The sequence below is a fragment of the Balaenoptera musculus genome, chromosome 4, assembly GCF_009873245.2.
Source record: "Balaenoptera musculus isolate JJ_BM4_2016_0621 chromosome 4, mBalMus1.pri.v3, whole genome shotgun sequence".
NCBI classification, from domain to species: domain Eukaryota; kingdom Metazoa; phylum Chordata; class Mammalia; order Artiodactyla; family Balaenopteridae; genus Balaenoptera; species Balaenoptera musculus.
In genome coordinates this window covers 126,356,313-126,379,894 of record NC_045788.1, presented here as the reverse complement: position 1 = coordinate 126,379,894, position 23,582 = coordinate 126,356,313, and the positions used below count along the sequence as shown (strand labels likewise).

At 38.2% G+C, this 23,582-nt stretch overlaps 1 protein-coding gene across 6 annotated transcripts in view; it reads left to right on the top strand.

The window, feature by feature from the left end:
• The window catches only part of LOC118894510 (amyloid beta precursor protein), a 274,401-nt gene that overhangs the window by 84,043 nt on the left and 166,776 nt on the right, over positions 1 to 23,582 (top strand). The window lies entirely within an intron of this gene.

Genomic DNA, 23,582 nt, shown 5'->3' with positions numbered 1-23,582 from the left:
AAAGTATATTCTGTGTTTAATTTCTTTTATTTTTTATATTGCTTTTAGATTGTTTCCATATATATAAAGAGAGAGACAGATGGCTGGCATCCAAGAAATTTTTTAAAAATCACATGTAACTTAAACTTCACATGGTCACATTTTCACCTACTTTATTAAAAAAGGGCAAAAATGCCTTTAGATTTAGTAACACATCAGCTAGAGTGGATGTATGTTATTTTGAGTTTTTAATTTATCTATGTATTTGGAATCAGTACTGTCATATCAGATCTGATGGTCTTGAAACATTTACTTTTCTGTGCCAACCAGTAAACAGCTGCTTCCTTGTTGCATCTGCATAATGTAACCATGGTAATCACTAGCTTGCTGTTTTAACATAAATTTAATATGAAGGACCATATGTTTCCAGCTAACCTCAAGTTGTGTCTTTTGTCATGGACTTTTCTTTTTTCCTGATGTGATTGAGTAGAAGTGATTATGGTAGGGAATCAAGAAAGAAATGGACTTCCATCAGAGTTCTCTTTTCACTCTGGGAACTTCTTTTTTAGGTGATGTGTTGCTTGCCATCACTTCCTACCTTCAACAGAGAAAGGAAACTGATTTTCCCTTTTGTGTTTACAGCTCAATTCTCATCATGTTATTTCCCAAAACAACACATTTGAGATCTTTTCTTGATTTTTGCTTACTGTTTTGGCCAGTAAATAACTTTCCAAAGAACTATAGTAGAAAATATAATTTGTATGACAGTTGTATAAGATTTGGGGGGAATTGGGGTACCATGTTTTAATACCACATGAATAATTGTAACCAGAAAGAGAAGATAAAATGTAAGAGAATCTCTAGAGTGGTACAGACAACTATCATTATGGTTCCTAGGACGGGAAAGTGGCTTAAACCCAACATAACAATTGGAATTCAGTAAATTAACTCAGACTCTTACCACGAAATCCTAGTTTTCATTATATTTTAATTAGCAAACTACATTTTAAAAGTTATGTAAATAGACATAGACTTAATGCCATCACAAATTACAGGAAATTTTTTTTTTTAATATTTATTTATTTATTTATTTATTTATGGCCGTGTTGGATCTTCGTTTCTGTGCGAGAGCTTTCTCTAGTTGCGGCGAGCGGGGGCCACTCTTCATCGCGGTGCGCGGGCCTCTCACTATCGCGGCCTCTCTTGTTGCGGAGCACAGGCTCCAGACGCGCAGGCTCAGTAATTGTGGCTCACGGGCCCAGCTGCTCCGCGGCATGTGGGATCCTCCCAGACCAGGGCTCGAACCCGTGTCCCTTGCATTGGCAGGCAGACTCTCAACCACTGCGCCACCAGGGAAGCCCCTACAGGAAATTTTTGATGTATTTCTTCTTTAGGAAAAAGTACTGAGAAATGCTTTTTTGTGGACTTAAAAAAATTTAGTTTTGATCTTGTTTAAGTAGGTATAGCATATCTTTATGATATCTCCAAACAGTACCCATTAAAGTATAACTGTATTTACTATAAAGGGAAGAGTTCATTATATCAAGCATACGACAGTGAAATTTGGGGAAATAATTTCTCTGAGGTATTTTAATGCATTTCAGAAAAGTAATTTGATGTTTGTATGTAATGAAAGAATTGACCAAAGAGCATTGAGGCAAAAAGTATGCACAAAAGAAAACATCATGAATGTAAGAAATGACATAAAGATGACAGCCAAGATGAAGCCCAAATAAAGATGTATTTCAATGTTCAACTTTTAGTACTCGACACTGCGAGCGCTCAGTGTTGGTTTTACTCAGCAGTCTAGAGATAAATTCTGTTAGTTTTCTTTTTTATCGCAGTGGTCACTGAGTGGCTTCATTAAACTTTCTTTCTCTTCCACGTCCCTTGATAAATTTCAGCTCTTGCTGGTGATGTGATGTGTCCCAGGAATCTTTTTTTTTTTTTCTTCTGTCAGTGAGTCTCAGACTTTAGCTTTGAATCCTGCTGGTGAAGGGAAGTCCCAAGGCAACAGCTGTGCTGCAGTCTGGAGAGAAGCCAGTCCAGACTGGAGGAGAATGCGAAGGCTCCCAGGAGGGAGGTCTCCAGACCAAAAAATACCATAGCACTGATGCAGTACCTGATGGGCCTGCCTGTACTTAGTGTGGTTATAGAGTTCTGTTGCAGAGTTCGGGAAAGATGCAGTACGGATGGGTGCAAGAGAAGATGAAGCAAGTGTAAAAATGGGGCAGGTATTAACTTTAGAAAAAGAAAAACCAGAAGTTAAAAAATAACAAACAGCTGTAAGAGAAAAAAGAAAGAATATGCCATTGCCAGGGTCTGAACAATACTGAGGCAGTCACGATACAGATGCTATTTACATGATAAAACTATACTGGAAGGAAGGTGGGAAGGGAAGGGGTAGACTTAGCTTCACATTAGGAAGACTGAAAGTGGAAAAAGCAAACAAAATAGCTGTTTAAGTACAGAGTTTAAAAATATGGGGGTGTATAGCAGAGAGACAGCTAAATGAGATGGCAATAAATGACTTTTATTACCTCTTTTTGCTACAGAGAAATTTATCAAGTAGGTCTATGGCAGGAAGAAGTTGAGTTTAGGCTTCCGGGGATTTTTTTTAATCTAGAAATTTTCTTTTAAGATTAGAATTTGCGAGTGAAAGTAGTGTTAGAGGTGTCCTTATTTAGCTAACTTTGAGCTGGATAAAGTTAAACTGTGATTTCATAGAGGGGAGCTTGTTGTGTATTGTGTATTTCCTTAGAAGATGTTTGCTTCTCCATGGGCATAATTTATGACTATATGTATATAAAATTATCCTTATACCTATTATACAGAATTCAGGGCAGAATGTTACTGTTTTAGATGTTGTAGAGGTTTGTAGTTGTGATTGTTTTTACTCTGGAAACATGCTGATCTTCTCTGCTGATTTAGTGACAGGTGTTTGTTCAAGGACCCAAACTCAACATGATCAAAACTCGACTCCTCTCCCCCGGAAGTTCTCTTCTAACCACAAATCTGTTGAAATCTCTAATCATTTTTACACTTGCTTCAAATTTGCTTTATGACCGGATGGTATGAACTTTTTCTGTGAGTAAGATGAGGTATTGCTGTAAGAATAGGAGATAAGGCTGGAGCATGCAGTAGAAGTTTCTGGAAAGAAGATGAGGCATAGTATGGATCCTAAGGCATAAGTAGAGAAAATGAAGAGATATGAATTAGAAAACATTTTCCGGGGACAACAGTTTGTGTCGGTAATATTGGTACATAATGTTGGAAAATTAGAACGGAACTAAGATAGTTGATTAAGTTTGGAATAGCACAGAAATCACATTTTTATTTGCAAAGACATTAAATTCATTTGATTGTTTCTTTTATGTGGTGTCTAGAAAAATATCTGAACAGTCAATGCGGTTTTAAGCCTTTAATTATGTCAGTTCTTTTAATAGATAGTATATTGGATTAGAGAAAAAACTCCTTATACTTTGGAGTAATATTTCCATAAACTGTAGTAACCTGGCCACACAGCGCCTCAACATGTTTTGAATTTAAATAGCAGATCCATAATAGGATAGTAAATTGGGAGAAAGTTTTACAATTAGTGGATTTGAGGGCCTATTGAGGGAAAAGAATAATCATAGAGCTACACTGGGAATAAACAGTACATGGTCCTGAAGACTAAGATGCCCTTCCTGCAATGCTTGTAAATTTGGAAATAATTTTTTTTTTTATCAGAAATGTAAGCTCTATGAAAATTGGCACTTTTGTTTCATTCACTGAAATATATTCCCAGAGCTTTAAGCATGTCATGGCACATAGTAGGTACTTAATAAGTGCATATTGAATGAATGAATTGAGGAGTTAGATGAATGTTTTAAAGGAAGGAAATCTTAAAGAAGAAATAGCCTAAACACTGGGAAGGCAAAGGGCGTAAAGCAGTAATTTCACATGCCTAAAATAATCTCCAAGACTATAGAAATAAATGTCATTTACTTATGCCAGTATTTATCAGTAGGGGAAAGGCAGGTTTTACTTAACAACGAAGAAATAACGTAGGAATCTCAGATTAGGTAGAAACTAAGATTTTTTTGGACCTGGATAAAAGAACGTTAAATTCTTATCTCTGGGAAATTAGGGTCTAATCTATATGTGTCTAGTTTAAAGACAGTGTAAAATTAATAAAGAGAAACCTCATTTAAAATGGAATCAGGCATCCTTGAAGTGGGAGCTCTTATGTACACACCACCCATCGCAGCTTTACATTTCTGAGCAGCAAGGTCTCTACTACCCCAGCAGGAGGAAGGAAGATTTCCTCCTAGCCCAATAACAAGCCCAGCCAATGGGAAACTCTGCAACTCAGCCAATGAGAATCCGTCACCACCCTGAACTCTCCCTTTCCCTTCAATGGACTTTTGCTTAGCTCAGCCCCGCCCAACTTCCTCCTCTTTCTCTATAAAGTAACCTTCCTCTCCTTCATTTGCAGGGCTTGCCTGTGATATTTGCTATAGCTTGATTGTCCTGAACTGCAATTCCTCTGCTATTCCTGAATAAACTCACTTTGCTGGTGAAATAACTGGCTGTTTTATTTTAAAGGTTGACACCAGTATTACCAGAGGCATCTGTATTCAGACATAAAACATACCATTAGATTAGTTTATGACAGTTTCATTATCTTTAGCTTTTAAGTCTAATAATAACAAAGGGTTGTTTTAAAAGAAACCCACTTCTAAGTATCATTTATAATGGTAATGGAATCTACAAACTTACTTCAGATTTTTATGTTGTATCTTAAGAGTTAGGATAATATATGTGTATACTAACCATTAATTCCTATCATATTGAAATGCCTTTATTAGATGATGAGGTGAATGTGGTGCTTAGTAGGTAATTGATATGTAGATATTAATTACTCCCCTTCTAGAGGTTTAAATTTTCTCATGACATTAAAATTTGGGCCATCCTATTGATTTATTAATTTAGGTGTACATGTATTTTCAAAAATGTTATCCAGCTGGAGTTCCCCTAAATCTTCCCCTTTTAGTCTTAACTACTTTGAGAGAAATTTTTTTTTTTTTCCACTGTCACTGAAGATCTCCTTCTTTATTGTATATCTTCATCAGCCCCAGGTTGCTGGTTTCCTATGAGTTGGTCATGTGACTCTTTCCTCTTGCTTTATTGAAAACAGAATTAATTGTCAGTCAGGAGCTTATGATATTCTGCATTATCTCAGCATATTTAATATAGTAGGCTCATTTTCAGTATGCCAAGAAGTTATCCTGTTTTGCCATTTAAAGAATTTTAGCTTCTTTTTCTATTTTTGTTCTCATTTTAAATTTTTAGCCAAAATTCTCAACTGAGTCATGGGTACCAGTGCATATATTTTCTTCAGTAGGTTCTTTAACTTCACTGTGTCTGAGATTGACTTCATAATGACCTTTGGTCAGTAGACCCTTTATTTTATTTTATGTATCAGCAATTTTTAGCCTTCTCATATTTTCCTGTTCATCAAAGACCCCTGGGTCCTCAGGTCAATCACTTAACCCCATATCTTTAATTTCCACCCTTGCTCTACCCATTCACAGCTGTGCTTCTTGATATGATAGTCAGCCATTCCTATCTTATCTTTGCAACATCTGACCCCCTCCAGTTAGCCATTATCAGGTATCCATCCCTTCAACTCCAGTGAATGAGCTCTTTGCCCAGACATTTTTTTGTCCTTCTTGACGTCTCAGTGGTATCTAACCCTGCTGATCACTGCCTTCTCCCCACACTATTATTATGCTCTTGCCTTTGTTATTCTCTCTGCTGACTCCCATTCTTCCTCTGGCTCATTTTTCTGTAGCCTTCTCAATATTGGTGTTTATATGAGTCCTCCTGGGTTGTTTATTTTCTCACAATACACATACTAGGAAACCTCATCAGTGCATTGGTTTCCCAAAGGGATGGCTTGATGAATCCTGAGTTATTAAATCCAGGCCAGGCCTCCAAATACTTACTCGTCATCAGACTTCCTATGACTCCCAGAGTCTTGATAATTAGCCTTGTCCCTGCAGGATAAAAGCAGGCAGCGAACTGCTAAGAGTGCAGAGTATTGGTTGGCTCTTAGCTTTCCTGGACATTTCATCTAAGATGTATGCCAGATTTCCTTACCAATAACTGGTGAATTTAGGAGTCTCAGATTAAACACAGAGCACATGAGCATGGGATATGCCTATCCTATTTTTCTCTGTTGGTTTATTGTATCATTTGGGATAAAAATCTGTTTTAGGCAAAAGGTAGGATTGTTTTCAACTTTTATTAATATCTCCTGGACCCTTGATTTCATGCAGAGGAATTAATTGCATTTGAATGAGCTTAATGCATCAAGCTATTGATGCAAAAATACACCTCATGCTGGGCTATCACCATCATCAAGGGCTTTTGTTGTTGCTTTGTTTTATTTTGCTTTTTCTGTGGGTAAATGACAACTAGTATGCAAGAATAAAATGAATCAAACTTAAGTCCCTAGTAAATATTCATGTATTCATTTTTCACATTTTTTAAAGAAATGAAGATATGCAGTTAAGCATAATCCCCTCTTAAAATTTGACTTTAAAAAACATTTTTAGCTATTTTAACTTATATATAAATTTCTTACAAAATATATATTTTTTATATAGATGTGATCTCAGTGTTGGATTTACCATCTTAACGCTGTGAGGATATCTTCCATTCGTACTAAGATTTGTAACTGGAAGAAGAGAATTAAATCATTTGGAAGCAAAACATGGAAAACTGCCCCAGCATAGGAATATTAATTAAACAGCTGCCTAAATGATTAAAGAATGATAAGATGGTCTTATCAAGTGGTCAGATTTCCAAGAAAGCACACGTACCACCTATTACTTACTGTTATAGTTGATGAATGTTTATATGCACATGAGAACTGTTATCAAAGATGTCTTTTGTACTTACTTGGTGTGCAGTTGGCTTTTTCAATACCTCAGCCCTGTCTTCCCAAAGAGATGGCCTTCTATATATGGCCTTTGAAATATGCATTTTTTAAGATTTATATAAGTAGCCAACTTCTTCCCTGTTATAGAAATTTAAAAGCTAAGGCTTTGAGATATCCAGATAGTTTAAACATCAGTCAAAAATGAAACATCTAGAATTATCATGTAATGGCATGAGTGGGAAGGGTGTCAGGCCAAGAGGGGGAACTGACCTTATGCTTCTTTTGACTGGGAGAAAGGCGGACATGCCTGCCTTATGTAATGGTGACCTTGAGTAAACCCTACGTTAAGCCATTAAATGGGTCACCTTGAGCTTACATAATGTAGATCCTGTGACCTGTTAGCCTAATTGCGTTGTTAGAAAGTCTGCTTTGGGCCAGAAAATAGCAAATCACTTACACTTTTCTTAGATGATTCTGATAACCAAATATTCTTACCAAAATCAAAAGTTTTTCCTCCGCATTTTCCCAAAACCAGAACATTTCTAGGTTAAAACAACTGAGGCTCTAAGTATGATTTTCCTTTGGTCTACATTTTAGTCATCTTTACAATTTTGAGTGAAAGCCAGAAACTGTATTATTTGGAATGAGAGATACCTTGGAATTACCCCTGTATTTGAAAGCCTTAATCATATATAATTTCCTCATTTATAAATGTTAAATCTGAAATGAGAGATTTGCCTTCTTCAAACATGTTTTGTGTGCCTTCTCTCTGCAACAGGGCCTTACTTTGAAAAACTAGCTCAGATTTAGTGTGATTTAAAGGCTGAGCTTCTGCATGCCTGGAATTCTTGCTCTTCAGAGTATTTGCTCCCTGGAAAAGTCAACTGAAGACGGAGTTGTCATGTGACTTTGGACTGTTGACCCGGAAGACGTTTGGGTAATGGAATGGGCTTTGGCAGAGTTCTGCTGCTTTCTGGTTGAGGAGAGCCAGGAGAGGAGGGCAGGGCTGCACAGGGCTGGCTGTGTTCAGATGGGAAGAACCAGTCTGAAAATGTTTGAAGCCTGAATGTGCCTTCATTTGATCATTTACTTTATTGCTTAAGAGAATTTTAAACTGCCACATCCATAGTGGGCTGTAGCTTGTAGTGACACATATTTAAATGATCTTGCATCTAAACAAATGCATTCACTCTCTGCCTGCTGTGTAAAATCGGAATGACACCTGTACTCTGTTGGAAAGGAACAGACGTTTTCATTACAAACTTCAGTCAAGCAGAAAAGTAGCAAAGTGAGCAGAAATTTTCATTTACATCCATGATTGAAGTTGCAGTGATAAAAAGAAAATTGCTAGGTTCAAGAATAGCCTTGTTCTCATTCTGTTATACGACACCGGGGACTTGGTCAATACAGAAATAGTTTTTAATACTTACGTTGTTGAGGATGGCTCTGATCAATAGTTTCAAATTGTGCATATCTTTTAACTGACCTTAGATTTTTCTAGGGTTTTTGTAGTATCTTTAAACAGACTCCAGTATCCCCTTATTATCAAGTCCATTATTTATTTGTTAAAATGTGGGCTTTATGTTCCATTACCACAGAGATTCACAGTAATTTCTTTGCTTGTAGTTGTGAGTTTCAGCAGGTGTAGACAGATAACTCAGTTGGGCCAAACTTAGAAGCCATCATAAGACACTGGATTAGAGAGTAGGATCAGAATATTCCAGGGGAAATTCTCCAAATAGTTCATGATATACCTTTTGGAATATATATATAAGCTTTAATGTAGTAATTTCCTGCCCCAAACCCTCTTCCTTGGAAGTCTAGAAATTCAGTTATTTCAGTTCTCTCAGGAGCAATAAGCCCTGGCAAACTGATTGACAGTAATGAAGCTAAGCCTTGTTTACAAATCTGAGTGGCAGTTCCTAAGTCCACCGTGGAGTGGTAACAGAGGGAGAGATTCTAATTTAGCCGGATCTATCCCCATGAAAAGATCACATGATATTTGAAACATGACTCAGTAGAACTGGATAATTTCTTTCTTTTTTTTTTTTTTTTATAAATTTATTTATTTTATTTATTTATTTTTGGCTGCACCAGGTCTTTGTTGCCGCGCGCGGGCTTTCTCTAGTTGCGGCGAGTGGGGGCTACTCGTTGCGGTGCGCGGCCTTCTCATTGCAGTGGCTTCTCTTGTTGTGGAGCACCGGCTCTAGGCGCGCAGGCTTCAGTAGTTGTGGCACGTGGGCTCAGTAGTTGTGGCTCGCGGGCTCTAGAGCGCAGGCTCAGTAGTTGTGGCGCACGGGCTTAGTTGCTCTGCGGCATGTGGGATCTTCCCGGGCCAGGGCTCGAACCCGTGTCCCCTGCATTGGCAGGCGGATTCTTAACCACTGCGCCACCAAGGAAGCCCAGAACTGGGTAATTTCTTAAACATGTTTTTATTGAAGAGCTTGATGAATCATGTATACTTATATTTTCTTCTGTTAGATATTGTGTCCCTCTCCCCTCGATAGTGTTTCGGGTACAATGACAGAATTCTAATCCTTTTTTCTATGTTTTAACAAAGCCTTGGGAATTTAGAACAGTGTATTCATACCGTAAAAGGCTGTACTAATTCCAAATACCACATCCTAGATATTTCCTGGCTAGCTCTTTTGTTAAATGCCGTGCTTTTTTTCTGCGTCATTCTCTCCTTACCTACTTCCTCTTGCCCTAAATAGTTTTGCATCTTTTAAGATATAATTTTTTGGGGGGGAAGTTGTGAATTAGAACATTCCTGAAATATAGAGCAACATTTACTCCTCTGAGTGTTAGGAGACAACTCCATTGTCTCCTAAAGCTAGACATTTCAAGTCTAGTCTGTACACAAGAGAATCCAGAAGGGACACTTAATAAGCTCTCAAGGAGCACAGCGTGGCAATTAGGTGTTAGGCGTCTCCCACTTAGGAGAGAGGTGGGCTGGAACAACCGAGTCTGGGCATCATGAACATGCGGAGTGGTAGCTGGTTGTAAGCACGGATGATGAATGAATGTGTTAAAGGTCCTAGGCCAGACCAGCAGGGAAACGGAATGAAGGTAGTGAAACTCCTCTGCTAACCTTAGCAAGTGATAAAGAGTGCGGGATGTGGGGTCATGAGTAGTACCTGTAGAGGTGAAAAGGAGAGGGGAGAACTAGAAGGATATTTTTTTTTTTTTCACTCAGAGAATGGTTTACTGGAGTTCAGAATTTCAGAACATTTTTACATCTGACATGATCTGAGCTCCATCTGCAGAAATATGGATAGTTTGAGTGGAGTAGAGGTACAGCCCGTGGGGATAGGGACACAAATCAGTGATAAATATTCCTGGAGAAAATAGAAGCATAGCTTAGTGGGAAAGGGGACCTGGGTTTTACAACCAAGTAGAATTTGTTCAGCCCCCATTTGGGGCTCCCTCAAAATGTTGAATGTTGTGGTATGATGCACAGTCTGAGAAATCCCCCCAAACCTTCACCAGAAAGCAGTAGAAAGGGAGCAGAGCAGATGTCAGTGGAGGGTAGGAACCTGGATGAAGATGAAGTGGTAGAGAGTAATAGCTACTCGGAAGGGTGTGTTCCCTCCCCTACCCGGCTGGCCCAGGTCAACAAAGTGGATAAGGCCACCCAGTATGACAGGAGCTGGTGGTACCAACGATGCACAGCTCTAGAAACCCCCTGGGCAGATGCCCTCCGTGGGTGGAGCATCCTCTCCGTACTGCAAAATAAAGGGATCATGGGAAAAACCAAAAGAAGTAATCACAAATGATGAGATTGAGGAGGTGTATAATGAGAACTTCAAAAAGTGTGCAAAGGGCTTCCCTGGTGGCGCAGTGGTTGAGAGTCTGCCTGCTAATGCGGGGGACACGGGTTCGAGTCCTGGTCTGGGAAGATCCCACACGCCGTGGAGCAGCTGGGCCTGTGAGCCACAACTACTGAGCCTGCGCGTCTGGAGCCTGTGCTCCGCAACAAGAAGAGGCCGCGATAGTGAGAGGCCCGTGCACCGCGATGAGGAGTGGCCCCCGCTTGCCGCAACTAGAGAAAGCCCTCGCACAGAAACGGGGACCCAATACAGCCAAAAATAAATAAATTAATTAACTAATTAAAAAAAAAAAGTGTGCAAAGATTAAGAAGACTGTGAAAGCAGGAAGCTGGAAGACCTGAGTAGCTGCTCAAACGTTAAGAGAGTCTCTTAGTTGAGGAAAAACGCTGGCCTGAGCATTGTGCTTCCTGAGGATTCAGAAGACTCTTGAGTTGGAGGAGGAAGTTGTTAGAATGTATGAGGTAGACTGTCTCCTTGAAGAAGTTAGCCCACAGGGCCCTCTGACATCTTCCAAAGGAAGGTTTTATAGACCCAACACAGCCAAAAATAATAAATAAATAAATAAATAAAATTTAAAAAAAAAATGAGAGCCTCTCACAAATCACTGGAATGTAACTGTGAGAGATCGAAAACCAAGGAGCCTTGCAAAGTAACAGAGATTCAAGGAAGATGCTATAAAGTTTAGGAAATATGCAGCAGATATAGAGGAAACAAATTGCTGAGCTCCAGCTACAAGGAAGAGCTAAATATTGCATCGTCATGATGGGTTAGAATGTGTGATCTCCCTCTTAATTGGAACTACTAAAGTTATTTTACCAATAAACAAGTTAAGAAAATGTATTATTGTAAAGCCTTTGGAATTATAAGTTGTAAAACAGCAAATAAATTGAATTGTATGTGAAAAAAAATGTTGAATGTTGGTTTTATTCCCTTATATTGCTTCCATATAAGATAGATTTTGACCCAGTGAGGAATTGCTTATTGTTCTTTGGGTACAGTTCCAGGAGTTGATGGTCAGTTGGCACTTGATTCTAATATGATTGCTAAAAACTATGCTCTCCATGTGAGTGTCCAGCAAGGGAATGGAAATGTTGACTGAAAGGTCAACATTGAGAGTAGAGGAGGCTGTTGAATCCTTAGGCATGACTAGGGAGTGAGAAAGTACTAGCAGAGGGTCAAGGACAGAGTCTTACTTTATAATCAGAGTTACTCAAAGAGGAGTCAATGAGAGGGAAAGGATCACTAGCTTAAGATAGAGAACAGGAGGACAAGTGTTCCTAGAGAAGACAGAATTTAAGGAAGAAAGTGATATGGTAGAGAGAAGACAGCTGATTTGAGGGCTGAGAAGAGACTAATGCATTTGTTGCTGCTGACCTTGAAAGAAGACTTGCCGAAGATTGTTGGAGCAAGGTCAGATGGTGATGGGTTGGAAAGAGCAAGTCAGGGGCTTGAAAGTGACAGTTCACGACTCTGTTGAGAAGTTTATCTGTGAAAGCACCTCTTCCTGTTTTTGATTATAGCCTGCCTCACACATGGGTTTCTGAGTAAGGTATGTGGACAAAACATGCTGTATGTTTTTACCTCTCTGTATAATTTAAGGTTTTGGTAATAACTGGTGGTTCTTTTGCCTCACCGTGCCATCAGCCTGATTGGTATTTAGTTGGCAATTATGTGGCTTTTTAAAAGCCCCCATACATAACCCCAATTAATTGCATCTTTAAAACCCATCAGGCTATGAATTTTTTAATGTCAGAAAGCAAGAAAATGTTAGGAGAAAGCAGCCAGTGAGGATACTTGCGTTTTCAAGAGATGAAAAAGAGAATTTAGCAGGATATCTCTATAATATCAGCTTTTTACCTCAGCTCTCAAAATATAGAAGACTGAACTAGGCTAAAAATGAGTAGGTGTAAAGGAAACCTTATTTAAATTTCCGTATTTGAATTAATCGCATGCTCATGAGTACAAATTATAATATGAGAAGTGCAAAAAGAGAAATGAGGGGGAAAAGGCAGTTTGCTGGTAAATAGGGTTAACAGTAGTAACAAATTGAATATCCCTTTCAGTGATTAAATATATGGTGTTGCGATGGCATATAGAACTGTGTATATAGTCTTCTCAGTGTATTCAATCTTACGTTTATTTCTGTTTAGACACGTATCCTTAGATTCAGTTTCCCTCATAACCTCAACCTGTCCACGTTCAACTCATCACTCTTTGAAAGATATTCGTGATCTTTAAAATTTGAAGCTAAGCTAGTACTGACCACTAGCCACACGTGGCTGTTGAGCACTTGGAATGTTCTAGTCCAAAGTGGTGTGTGCTATAAGTGGAACATACACATCAGATATCAGAGAGTTAGTCTGAGGGGTAAAAAAAAAAACAATGTAGACTGTCTTAGTAATAACTTTTTACATTGATTGCATGTTGAAATGATAAAATCGAGGGTATACTGGGTTAAAGAAAGTATATTATAAAATTAATTTTACCCATTTCTTTTTCCTTTTGTAATGTGGCTACTAGAAATTAAAAACTACATATATGGCCCACATTACATTTCCATTGGACTGGGCTGCTCAAAGCTCTTCTGGTGCAGGATTATGTCTCAGTTCTTTTGTATCCTTCATGGAACTGAGTACAGAGGGATATTCAGAATTACTCAGTGGTAATAAAGATGATCCATTAAAGTTCAACCAAATCATGTTGGGTTTTCTACCCTATTTTGTGATAACTTCTGGGATTAAAGAAACAAAGGACAAAACAGGAGAGACTTGGCTCTTAGGGATGTGTGAAAAGGTGCTCAATTCTTAAGATGGTGCCAATGTCACAAATCTATGGAACAGAACACAGGCTTATGGAAGGAAGGTGTAGAAGGTTTGATTATTTTTTTCAAAATAGGGACAGACCAAGCCAGTCACAAAAAGACAAATACAGTATGATTCCACTCATATGAGGTACCTAGAATAGTCAAATTCATAAAGACAGAAAGTACTGTAGAATGGTGGTTGCCAGGGGATTGGGGGAGAGGGAAATGGGGACTTGTTTAATGGGTATAGAGTTTCAGTTTTGCAAGATGAAAAGAGTTCTGGAGATTGGTTTCACAACAGTGTGAATGTACTTAACGCTGCTGAACTGTACACTTAAAAATGGTTAAGATGGTAAATTCTATGTTATGTGTATTTTACCACTATTAAAAAGAAAAAGAAAAGCCATTCTAAAAAGTGTTTCATAATGCAATAACCTGTAATTTAAAAAAAAGAAAACACTTAATGAGTTATAATGGATTATCTTAAGGAGACCCTTGCTACCTGAAGGAACAGCTGAATCCAGTCACTTGGGAGCTTGTTAGAAAAGCAGAATCAGTCCCACCCTGGACTTTTCCCATCAGAAACTGCATTTTAACAAGATCCCCAGGTGATTCAGGTACACGTTAAAGCTTGAGAAGCCCTGTTCCAAACATCATTTCTTAAAGTGTGGTCCATGAACCACCTGAATCCGAATCCCTCTGAGGAGGTGTGTTTTCACACCCATCCCAGATCAGGTCCAGGTCTTGGGGCCAGAAGAGGATGGATCTACTGTCTGATCAAGCATCCCAAGGTGACTCTGAAGCACATTAAAGTTTGAGAACCCCTGACCTGGAAAGATTTAACAACCATTATTTTCATAATTCCATCTTTTAACTGATGTTGGGATAATTACAAATATGATTAATAAAAAGGCCCATTATTAATAGAATCAAGAATATGAGTAATAAAGCAATAAAAGAGGGGCAACAGAAAAAACACATGTAACTTAACGAATCTTGGGTGGTTTGGTGAGGAAGGCATGATTCAGAATTTGTGGAATATTGTCATCTGCAGCAACATGGATGAACCTAGAGATTATCATACTAAGTGAAGTAAGTCAGACAGAGAAAGACAGATATCATATGATATCACTTATACGTGGAATCCAAAAAAAAGACACAAATGAACTTATTTCCAAAACAGAAAAAGACTCACAGACACAGAAAACAAACTTATGGGTACCAAAGGGGAAAGGGGGGGGGAGGGGTAAATTAGGAGGCTGGGATTAACATATACACATGACTTTGTATAAAATAGATAACCAACAAGGACATAGTGTATAGCTCAGGGAACTATACTCAATATTATGTAATAACCTATAAGGGAAAAGTGTGAAAAAGAATATATATATCTGAACTGCTGTGCTGTTCACCTGAGACTTATACAATATTGTAAATCAACTATACTTCAATAAAAAAATTAAAAACAAAACCAGAAAAAGAATTTGTGGGATACTGTAACACTTTGCTGAAATAGTGAGCATTCCAATAGATTTAGGACCCAAAGTTGAACCTGGTTCTGTTATTAACTAGACAGAAACCAGATCAGGCCTAAGATTCCTAATCTGTAAAGAGGAATTGAATTCTGTGATCAGTGACTTTTACATTTCTAAGACAAGGTTAAACTTAAAAAGCAAAGAATTTCCTTTATTATTGATATATGTGTGAATATTCTGAAAATTTTTAAAAGAATTTAAATGCCACACATTACATATTGAAAAAGAGATTTGCTAAGAAAATCTAAAACTAAGCTTTGTCTAGTTATTTTAGGTGCCATAGACGAGAAACCCAAGTTAGTAAAGATCTTTTTTAACACAAGTTCTTTTCAGTTGACAGTAATTTCATGGACAGTTTTTGAAGGCCACAATGTTGATATAGATGCAAATAGGTACGTCCTTATTAAAATTTGTTGCGGAAGCTTCAAATATTTTTAAGTAGGCATTACTTTAAGTTTTAGATTGACTGAAAAATTGAGATGATAGCCCAGAGAGTTCCCATACACCCCCTCACCCAGTTTCCCCTAATATTAACATCTTACATTAATATGATACATTCGTTAATGAACCAATTTTGATACATTATTATTAATAAAGTCTGTCCTTTATTCATGTCCTTAGTTTTTACCTAAAGTCCTTTCTCTGTTCCAAGATCCCATCCAGAACACCACATGACATTTACTTGCCAGGTCTTCTCAGCCCCTTCTTGGCCATGACAGTTTCTCATACCTTCCTTTTTGATGACCTTGGCAGTTTTGAGGCGTACTGGTCAGGTATTTTGTTAGATGCCCCTCTGTTGCAATTTTCTCATGCTTAGGCTGGGGTTATGGGTTTTTGGAAGAAAGACTACAGAGGTAAAGCGCCCTTTTCATCATATCACATCAAGGGCACCTATTATCAACATGATACGTAACTGTTGTTGACTTTGATCGCATGGCTGGGGTAGTGGTTGTCAGGTTTCTCTACTATAAAGATGCTCTTTTCTCCTCATTGTGTATTGAACTCTTCAAAAGGAAATCACTAGGCATAGCCCACAATTAAGAGCATTATGCCTCACCTCCTCAAGGGCATAGATGATTTGGAATTCTGCACAGGCAGAATTTGCCTCTTTCCACCCATTTATTTATTCAGTTATTTTGACTCATAAATAAATATTTTATATTTTGTGTTATAATCTAATACTACTTTATTAATTATATATATATATATTATTGCTCAAATTGTTCCAGTTTTGGCCTTTGGGAGCTTGTTCATTTAGCTCCTGTGCTTATTTGAAATACCCTCTTTTATTTTTTTCTCCACGAGATGCTCCAACTCATCTTGTATATTTTATGCCCCAATCCTAGAATCCATTATTCCTCTAAGGAGCTCTGGTTCCTTTTATTGGAGAATAATATTAAAATCTGAGATCTGGGCATCAGGTGTGCTCATTGCTACTGGAACATCTTTGCTTTTAAGTCCTCTCAACTGACAGAGTGAGGCGTTATATTTGTGTACAGTCCTCCTCGTATGAATATTTCTTTAGCTAACCATCTGTATCTATATTAAGCTAAATATCAGTTCATCCTGATGTCTCCAACTCTAATCTATTATTACACGGATCCTTCTTCCTCCTCCCCTTGCTCATCTGTAAATTCTCACTCCCAACAGTGGGAAACCTGGTCCCACCATCCACCTTCTATTTACACAATTGTTCAATTGTGCACTTGCTGAGCAGTATCAGAATTGTTAACTCATACCTTTGTGAGGCTTTTAAAAAGCTGCAAAATTGCTAACAAATGTTTATTTTATTCTTGTCTTCTTAACATATGTCCTTTGCACTGTTTTCATCATCTTAAGACCAGTGTTATTCAGAGCCTGGGTCAAACACTATTTCTATCTAGTACAAGCTGCCGTTTGTGTATGTACGTGAGACGGGGCTCCGTTCACTTGAAAAAATTAGAGAGAGGATTTAGGGGAAACTTTCAGTTTTCTTTTGCCTTTTTCTTATCTTGATTCGTGTAATTTCTGCCATCTGGCGAACAGTTCTGATCTGAAGACTGCCATCTGTCAGTTCTCACTGCTATCTGGTGATCGTTGCTGTGAAATGTTGGTGATAGCAACAGTCACGGTCTTTGTTGTTGTTGTTGTTTTAATTGAAGTATAGTTGACTTACAATGTTGTGTTAGTTTCAGGTGTACAGCACAATGATTCAGTTATACATACGTGTGTGTGTGTGTATATATATATATATATGCACATATATATGTATTCATTGGTTATATATTTCATATATAGTAGTGTGTATATGTTAATCCCAACCTCCTAATTTATCCCTCCTCCTGCTTTCCCCTTTGGTAACCATAAGTTTGTTTTCTGTGTCTGTGGGCATATTTCTGTTTCGCAAATAAGTTCATTTGTACATTTTTTTTAGATTCCACATATAAGCGATATCATATGGTGTTTGTCTTTCTCTGTCTGGCTTATTTCACTTAGTCTGATAATCTCTAGGTCCATCCATGTTGCTGCAAATGGCATTATTTCCTTCTTTTTTATGGTTGAGTAATATTCCATTTTATATATATATGTATATATATACATATATATATATGTATATATATACATATATATATATACACCACATCTTCTTTATCCATTCATTTGTTGATGGACATTTAGGTTGCTTCCATGTCTTGGCTATTGTAAATAGTGCTGCTATGAACTTTGGGGTGCATGTATCTTTTCAAAGGGGTAATTCACCCTTGTCCCACATCCTCTTTGAGAACCCAGTAACTACCCATTCTCTGAAGCAAAAACCATAACAGTTCTATCCCATGAAAAGTTTGTTGAAAAGTATTTTGGTTGCTTCTATAACTATTCTTTCCATCTCTTGAACACACATACCTTCCAGAAAAATGTCCCAGCCTATTTGTTAACATGTGAAAGTTACAAAATATCAATATGTAATGAGCAACTTCAATAAAAATGTTAGCAGAGGAAGAGTCTGACATGGTAAAATTAAAAATCACCTGAGTGAATGCTTGTTTACAGTTCTCACTTTGATGTGCATGGATGCAGTAGTGTAGGTTACTAAACACATGAATCTGGAATGTTCTACTCATTTGCACATGCCGGGGGAAAGATTAGGAGAGTCTTGCCCAATCGTTTTCTGCCGTCTTCAGTATAAAGCATCTTCTAGCTCCTGGAATGGAACCAGTTAGATCCTTGACACTTTTTCTCTTGTGCCCCTCAGTTAATCCTTTAGATTTTATCTTCACACTGTATCCAGACTCTTACCACTGCCCACCATCTCTACTGCCATCATCCTGGTCCAAGCCATTGTCATCTCCCACCTGGATCATTGCCACAGCTCACAACCTGGTCTTCCTCCTTCCAATCCGGCCCCCTTGGGCAAGAATAAGTCGCTTAGAAAACCACGCCAGAGTCTTCCAGGGCTCCTCAGAGTACTGGCCAGAGTGTGGGCCATGTTTAAGGCCCCGTGCAGTCTGCTTCCACTCAGTGACCTCCTCTCTGTCATTCATCTGTGACGACACTGGTCCCCTTGCTATTCTGTAAACCCACCAGGCAGGCTCCTGCCTCAGGGCCTTTGTACTTGTCTCTCCCTCTGAGATCTGGTTGGTTTATTACCTCACTTCCTCAGGTCTTCACTCACGTGTCGTATTTTTAGTGAGGCTTTCCCTGAACACCATTTAAAATTTTACCCACTCCTCCACCAAAGCCTCTATCCCTTCATCTGCCTTATCTCCGGAATGTTCATTACCGTCTGACATTCTCTTTTACTTTTTTGCTTTATCTTTCCCCACCAGAATCCCATTTAGTTTCATCTCTTTAGTAGACTGCTGTGTTCCCAGCACTAAGGAAAAATAGAAGGTATGCCGTGAAGAGTTAGTGCAGGAAGGACGGGGAGCACCGGAGGGGGTTCAGGAAACGCCCTCACAGCCAGGGCGCGCGAGTCCGGTGCGAAAGGTGAAAGCACTGATCACTCGGATTCCCTGCTTCTCCAGTCCTAGGGATTCCACCCTACGCTAGTGACCGCTGTTTTTAACTCTCACATCATAAGCAATACTCAAATGTAATACCATTTATCTATAGAACTATAACTTGGTAGAGATGGCGTAATGAAAATAAAACCCCATTGCCTTCAGTAGCTATTACTATTCTAAGTAACTATAATTAGTATTAATATGAGAAGCCTTAGTGGTTGATGACATACTGGGGAAAAGGTATTAGTAATAATACTAATAAAATAATTTATTGAGCACCTTTGCTGTGGGCACTGAGTTGAGTGCTTTATGGATATTAACTCATACTCCCAACTCCACCATTTACTACATGTGTGAGCTGGGCTGATTATGTAACATCTTAGTCTCACCTTCTTCTCTTATAAAGTGAGATCATTGTAGCTGCTTCGGTGTGTGGTTCTGAGTGTGATGTGAGATGATGTCCAGGAAGCATTTAGGACAGTGCTGGGCACAGGGTCCAGAATTACTGGAACTATTGACATCTTACCTTTGAGAGCCAGGTCTGGGCCACATCTCATCTCTCATAGAAGAGTATAGCACAAGGAAGGAAATTAAGGCTTTGCCATTTTTCGGGAATTCCATCGCTAGAATGTTCTCCCGCCCCCTTTCCCTTAACTCTTGAGAGACAAGGAAGAGAGGTTACACCTTGGGCCAAAATACAAAGACTTCAGATGTTTCTAGCCAACACCATTTTAGTCTTTGTGAATTCATAGAAACACAGTTTATTCATCTGAGCTCTCTGTGTCTTGAAGAACATATGTGTGGTTCTGGAATCTTTTTTAATCAACCTGTTCAATCCCACTCTGACTCTCAGAAACTTAGCAGCCTCAGTTTTGAGAAATTCTGTTCTTTCCGCTGATATCCTTTCCCCCCTTTTCTCCCTGTGCCATGGATTCACAATCTCTTTGGTTTTAGTTGTAATACTTTCTCACTCTGTTCTATCTTCTTCCTGGAATCATCCGTCTTTTGAAAAGGAACATAAAGAAATTGAAAAATACATTCCTGTCTTCAAATTTCATAGTACTTGCCTGTTTAATATTCATTTCCAATTCTTCTTTTCGAACAGAATTCCAGATTTTTTTTTATTCATGGTGACAATGTGCTCAGCCAAAAATACTTTTTGCAGATTCCCTTGCAGCTTAGTGTACCAGATAACATAGCTATGGTATATAGGATGTTCCTCCCATGTAAGACAGCAAAGCTTTAATAGGGGAAAAAAACAAACAAAAAACCTTCATCCCTTGGCCTTTTCTTCCTGTTCCTGTCTGCAACTTGGATATGAAGTCTTAAGATTCTGTGGCTATTTTGTGACCATAAGACATCATGACAAATGCCAACATGCTAAGGACAGCAGTGCAGAAAGATAGGAATAACCTAGTCCCTGAGGGCATCATTGAACATCTGCAGTAGCTTCAGCCTCAATACCAGACTTCTTATGGGAGAGAAATAATCCCATTGTGTTTTTAAGCCACTGTTAGTCATGCATTCTCTTCTGTGTTTATCCTGTGTTCTATTATGTGCAGTGGAATGCATTTTCAGCTGTTTCACATGACTTGCTAGCTAATTTAAATCCAGTTTTATTGTCAAACTGACCACATGGTGGATCACAACATTGAAGTATTTTGTAGTCCAAAAGTGAATCTACTTTTATAAAAGCCAAAGGGAATTAGCCAAATAACCCATTTCGAACAGACTTTAAATGGCAGCAAGTTGAGTTACCACACTTGGATGGAGAATCCAGAGATTCAGATTTTCAGGCCAGTTCCACCGCCAGCTGGCTCTGTGGGCAGGCCACTTGACCTGGATTATTTTCCTCCCATCTGCAAAATGAGGTAATTTGAGTAAGCCAATCCTCTCAAAGACCACCAAAGAGCCAGTGGATTGATGCCTGCAGAGTCCCAGCTGAATTTGGCATTATTGTTTACCTTGCCAAGACTTTTTAGCTAAGAAGCCAAGCACAGATCTTGTTCCTTAGCTGTGAAAATTCCCTTTCAATTGCAGTGTGTGTAATATAAATTGTGAATTTTTAAAACAAGAAACCAGGTTGTATGATTATCAGTAAATATGCACAGTGTACACTGAATTGAACCACTAGGATTAAATGGTGCCAAATTTCTAAAGTTCAGCATTAGCCGAAACATTATGATACTTAATTATCTCATTATGATACTTAATTTATTTTGGTCTCTTTCACTTGAATTCTGTTAAAATTTTTTTTTAACCTGAGGGTCAAACCAAATAAACAGAAGGTTTGTTTTAAAAATTAAAGTATGCGTTGTTCTATATGGAAACTCCAGGTATATATACTATCAGATTTTTTTTAAGTAAAAAACTATTTTTTAGAGCAGTTTTAGGTTCACAGCAAAATTGAGTGGAAAGTACAGAGAGTTCCCACATAATCCCCTGTCATATCATAGGTTTTTTTTTTTTTTAACATCTTTATTGGAGTACAATTGCTTTACAATGGTGTGTTAGTTTCTGCTTTATAACAAAGTGAATCAGTTATACATATACATATGTTCCCATATCTCTTCCCTCTTGCGTCTCCCTCCCCCCCACATATCGTAGGTTTTTAAGAATAATGCTTTTAGAATTAAAAAGAGAGGAAACATAAACCATGTTAAACTAAACCCGTTTCTGAAAAAGGATTTGTTATATTTTTACTACTTCTCTTTAATTCCTTATTAAAAAAATTTTAACAGATTTTTGTGGTTTAATTACTTTAAAATTTCTGATGTGTAACATTCTAGTATGTTTCATCAGTTGCGAAAGTAATATAAGCAAGGTTGTAAAATCCAGTCTTTGCTGAATTTTATTTTGATGTTAGAGTACAATGAGTTTTCTATTTTGCCATTAGTCCCGAGGGCCTATTAAATAACCAGTATTAGTCCTTTAAAAAAACAATCTCATTTGAGGGACATACATTTCTTGGCTTATGTGCAATATTAGAAACCTAAGAGCATCTTTACACTACAAAATGAAGTGTCATTTTCCAAATTAAAAAAAAAAATCAAATATCCTTTTATAAATTAATGCTGTACGTGTCCTTTTGATGAACATTAGATTTTACCAAGATAAGTATCTTTCAGTGACTTTGACTTTGCATTAAAATCTACTCCTCAGCAGATTGGCCTAAGGTCAAGTAAAACAAGACACTTTGTTGTCTGGCAGCTTTTACCCAGTTTATGCCGCAAGAACTATTTCAGGACAAAGTTGGGAGTATCCGATATCTTCTCCTGATTGTCTCATAAACTGATTTAATAGCTTTGGGCCAGACATTGACTCTTTCCAGATAACTACTTGTAAAATAGAAAAACATTGCTTAGTATTTCGGACATTTGTAAATATGCCAGTATGGCTTGACAGACCAGAGCTAATAAATCAGGCAAGCATCTTCAGGCCACTGGTCACTTCTGGCCTCCTGTGGCCTTGAAAATTGGGATGCCTCAGATATAAAGTATTCTTGCTTTGGTTGATCGCCTGCCCTGAGAACCCGTGAAGAGTCCACTTGGAGAAAGGTATATTGGTTTTGGATGAGGATTTTTTTTTTCCATTCTCCCAACTCATCTGGGTTTTAGTTTGTTTTTTTTTGTTTGGTTGTTTTATTTGTTCCTTTGTTTTACAGTATTCTACGTAAAAGCAAAAGAAAAAATGTGACATCACTTGCATTATGTCATTTCTTTCCATATAATTTATATCTTAATGTTTACCTCTGGGGCTAGGTTCTAATCTCCTGAAGGTAGGCGGCCTTAGACGTGTTTCTGGGAAATGAGATTTATATTGTAAGAGGTCCATCACACAGCTGTCGCGGAGCTGAGGCGCAGTGACGCACTTGGAGAGGTAACCACTCCATGGACTCAAGGGTTCCTTCCCCACCAAGTACCAACTGCACACGGCCCTTGGGAGCACCGTGTCTCATTACTTCTTGCATTCTCTGTGACTCACGATACGATGCTGTGGGCACCATCGATTGTTTCAAAGATTTGAGGAATGACAAGGTGACGCTGTTTATCCCCTGTGATTTGCTTAGATTTTGATCTAAATATTATTTATTAAAATAAACACTTAAATATCATGAGATGTGCATGTTTGAGCTAGAAACAGACTAAAATTTAAGCGCCTTTATAGAAAGAGAGTTTTAAAGAACCCTTTTAGGGAATTCCCCAGTGGTCCAGTGGTTAGGACTCTGCACTTTCACTGCCAAGGGCCCGGGTTCAATCCCTGGTCGGAACTAAGATCCCACAAGCCCCTTTTATATAAAGTGAATGGAAAGTTTTTTTCTTCCCCTTCTTAGGGCATTTATCTCTTTATGTAGCATTTCAGAAAATTTCATGTAATGGACTATGAAAGTAAAAAAATTGTTCTTATCTTTGCTGATATGTGGACAACTTGTAGTCCTTGCTCATTTGTAGTCGTTGCTTTAAATCTCTTCTTGCATGTCTTGCTTGAAGGATTGCAGTACCTTACTCAGTGGTCTCCCTG